Source organism: Glycine max, chromosome 5 (assembly GCF_000004515.6).
Source record: "Glycine max cultivar Williams 82 chromosome 5, Glycine_max_v4.0, whole genome shotgun sequence".
NCBI classification, from domain to species: Eukaryota; Viridiplantae; Streptophyta; class Magnoliopsida; order Fabales; family Fabaceae; genus Glycine; species Glycine max.
The window spans coordinates 30,827,268-30,831,472 of NC_038241.2; the positions used below are offsets into that span (position 1 = coordinate 30,827,268).

Consider the following 4,205-nt stretch of genomic DNA (forward strand, 5'->3'; position numbering starts at 1 on the left):
AGTAAGGAGGTCTCCTCCACCACTACATCCACTAAGGAGGGATTTGTGAGGAATGGTTTTAGTCGGTGTCCATTGACCTTGAAGCTCTTATCTGTGGATTCACTTTTGATCTTAACTGTACCATAAGGACAAACATTAGTCACCACAAAAAGACCAATCCACTTTGACCTCAACTTACCACTCATGAGTCCGAGCCTAGAGTTATACAATAAAACTTTTTGTCTAACCACAAAGTCCTTCTTAGCTATCAAGCTGTCATGGAACTTCTTAGTCTTCTCCTTGTAGAATTTGGAATTCTCATAGGCTTCTAAACGGATCTCATCTAGCTCACTTAGTTGTAACTTCCTTTCCTCTCCAGCCTGATCAATAGAGAAGTTGCAGGTCTTTACAGCCCAGTAGGCTCTGTGCTCTATCTCTACAGGAAGATGACATGCCTTGCCAAAGACAACCCGATAAGGAGACATTCCTATGGGTGCTTTGTAGGCAGTCCTATGCACCCAAAGAGCATCATCCAGCCTGGTGCTCCAATCTTTTTTGTTCGGCTGCACAACCTTCTCCAAGATCCTTTTTATCTCCCTATTTGAAATCTCAGCCTACCCATTAGTTTGGGGATGGTAAGGTGTGGAAATTTTGCGCATGACCCTATACTTTTTGAGCAAGGCATACATGGATCTTTTACAAAAATGGGTGCCTTGATCACTAACAATGGCTCTAGGGACTCCTAACCTGCAAAACAGATTAGATCTAACAAAATCCACAACAACCTTAGCATCGTTAGTTCTGGTGGGTTTGGCTTCCACCCATTTTGAAACATAATCAACAGTAAGGAGAATATAAACAAAACCAAAAGAGACAGGGAAAGGCCCCATAAAGTCTATACCCCAGACATCAAACACCTCATAGAATAACATGGGTTGTTGAGGCATTTGCTGTCTCCATGAAAGTGAGCCGCCTGCTCTCTGACAAGGCTCACAAGTGCTACAAATTCTCCACGCATCCTTGAAGATGGTGGGCCAATAGAAACCGCAGTCAAGCACCTTGCGAGCTGTCCTCTGTATGCCAAGATGACCACCTGGTGCGGAAGAATGATAGAATTGCAGGACTGAGTCAATCTCATGGTCTGGAATGCATCTCCTAATAACCTGCTCACTGCACAACTTCCACAAATAGGGGTCATCCCAAATATAATGCTTAGCATCGCTCTTAATTTTATCATTTTGAGCTTTAGATGCTAAGGGAGGAAAAACAAAAGCAACCAAATAATTCACAATATTAGCAAACCAGGGAGTGGGGAAGGAATCAGAAATACTAAACAAAATGTACAAATGGTCATCCAAAAAATCATCCCGAATGGGTGAGTCCTTAGACGCACACTCAATCCTACTCAGATGGTCAGCCACGAGGTTCTGTGCACCGCTCCGATCATGGATCACCAAATCAAACTCTTGGAGCCAAAGCATCCACCTGATCAATCTAGGCTTCGATTCAGCCTTCTTCAACAGGTACTTCAGAGCTACATGGTCAGTATAAACAATAACATGAGTACCAAGTAAATATGAATGAAATTTCTCAAGAGCAAAAATTATCGCTAATAGCTCCTTCTCTGTGGTAGTGTAATTTGCTTGAGCAGCATCCAAAGTTCTGGAAGCGTAGTAGATCACCCGAGGCAGCTTATCAATCTTTTGAGCAAGGACAACCCCCAATGCGTAATTGGATGCATCGCACATTAGCTCAAATGGGGTTGTCCAATCAGGTGCCTGAATGATTGGGGTGGTAGTCACCGCACGCTTGAGGCAATCAAAAGTCTCTTTGCATCGGTCATCAAAATTAAACTCCACCTCCTTTTGCAACAGATTGGATAGTGGAAGGGTTGTTTTGCTAAAATCCTTGATAAAGCGCCTATAAAACCCTGCATGACCAAGAAAAGAATGAACCTCTCGCACGCAAGAGGGGTAAGGAAATTGTGAAATAACACCTATTTTTGCAGGGTCTACCTCTATGCCCCTATTCGAAATGATATGCCCTAAAACTATACCTTGTTCTACTATGAAGTGACATTTTTCAAAATTCAGCACAAGGTTAGTTTCAATGCATCTATTAAGAACTCTATCCAGACTATCCAAACATGCATCAAAAGAGGATCCATAAACAGTAAAATCATCCATAAACACCTTTATGCAACTCTCTAAAAAGTCACTGAAAATGCTAAGCATACACCGTTGGAAGGTACCAAGGGCATTGCATAGGCCAAAGGGCATCCTCCTATAGGCAAAAGTGCCAAAGGGATAGGCTGTTGTTGTTGTGGAGGACTTGTCCATCTCAGATTTGGATGATTCCTCCAACCTGGATTGTATCTATTGCTTGAAAGGTCATAATTATTTTGTTGTTGTTGGTTTTGCTACTGAGGAGGTCTATTATAAATGTTTGCGGCATAAGCTTCAGGTTGCTCATTGACTCCAGATTGCTGCAAGGAAGGACAGAGATCTGTATGGTGATCTGCAGAAGAACATAAACCATAAACTCTTGCAACAGGTGTAGATTTCTGATTCATGGCAAGCTGAGTTACTAGGTTGACCAAGGCATCAAGTTTTCCTTCAAGCTTTTTATTTTCAGTAGATGAAGATGAATCCGTGGCCACCTCATGGACTCCTCTAAGAACAATAACATCATTTCTTGCACTGAATTGTTGGGAGTTGGAAGCCATCTTCTCAATCAAATTCCTAGCCTCAGCAGGGGTCATATCACCAAGAGTTCCACCACTGGCAGCATCAATCATACTCCTCTCCATGTTGCTAAGTCCCTCATAGAAATATTGAAGAAGGAGTTGCTCATAAATCTGGTGGTGAGGACAGCTTGCACACAATTTCTTGAATCTTTCCCAGTACTCATACAAGCTTTCTCCACTAAGTTGCCTGATGCCTGAAATGTCTTTTCTGATGGCAGTGGTCCTAGATGCAGGGAAGAATTTCTCCAAGAACACCCTCTTAAGGTCATCCCAGCTGAAAATGGACCTGGGAGCAAGGTAGGATAGCCAATCTTTTGCCACTCCCTCCAGAGAATGAGGAAAAGCCTTTAGAAAGATATGATCTTCTTGGACATTAGGGGGCTTCATGGTGGAACAAACAATATGGAAATCCTTAAGATTCTTATGAGGATCTTCACCTGTAAGACCATGAAACTTGGGCAGCAAATGTATTAGTCCAGTCTTGAGATCATATGGAACACCCTCATCAGGATATTGAATGTACAAGCTTTCATAAGTGAAATCAGGTGCAGCCATCTCCCTAAGAGTCCTCTCGCGAGGTGGAGGTTGAGTCATGTTCTCAGTATGAAAATTAGTAATGGAATGCTCAAAATCAGAATATTCAGAATCACCCTCAACAGAATGCTCAGAATGCGCAAAATGCTCAAAATGACCATGATGCACACTATGCCTAACTAATCTATGAAAGGTTTTATCTATTTCAGGATCAAAGGGTTGTAAATCACCTGGATTTCCCCTAGTCATGCGCTATATGTAGCAAATAATGTGTTTCTCAACAAGCACCTAACAAGGGGGTAAAACTACAGCTATACTCAAACGATATCAAAATGAGCTGAAATTTTGTGAGGAACACCCTAAAATCATGAAAAGATAGCACAAAAAAATTTCAAACAAAAATTCAAAGTCTAACTATGAAAATTACCTAAGCAAAGTTTAGAAAAATAGGACAATAATACTTGAAAAATAAAAAAAAAAATTAGTAAACGGCTGATGTTTGGATCTTGGGAGACCCCAACCGACTAAAGTGGGTTGTCACAATATGGGAAATTTTTTTCTACCCCAAATGCATATATAATAATAGTCGTTCGGATACCTGGAGCAAAAGTTATGGCCGTTTTAAGTTTTGCTAAAAATAAGTTCCCAAAATTTTTGTCTCTCTCAAATACTGCCACACTAAGTGCTCCTGGTATTTTCACACAAAATATGGATCAAAAGAAGCTACCACACAAAAAATCAGCCAAAAATAACAACTCTAACTATCAAAACAAAAATCGCTAATTAAATTGCAAAATCAGTCGCTAATTCCTAGTCGCTAATCATTGTTCAGCACTGTTCACAACAAAACACAAAGCTGAATCAATCGCTAAAAGCAGTCGCTGAAAACAGGGAATGCAACTGAAATGCAAAACAGAACGCTACACAAAATAAGATAACTAAACAG

The 4,205-nt window shown here is 40.9% G+C and overlaps 1 non-coding gene across 1 annotated transcript; it reads left to right on the forward strand.

Moving 5' to 3' along the window:
• The first annotated feature begins 2,834 nt into the window (after positions 1-2,834).
• LOC113001715 (small nucleolar RNA R71) lies at positions 2,835-2,941 on the forward strand. Its single transcript, XR_003267203.1, has one exon. It is a non-coding gene; the product is annotated as a small nucleolar RNA R71 (small nucleolar RNA).
• The last annotated feature ends 1,264 nt before the right edge of the window (positions 2,942-4,205 follow it).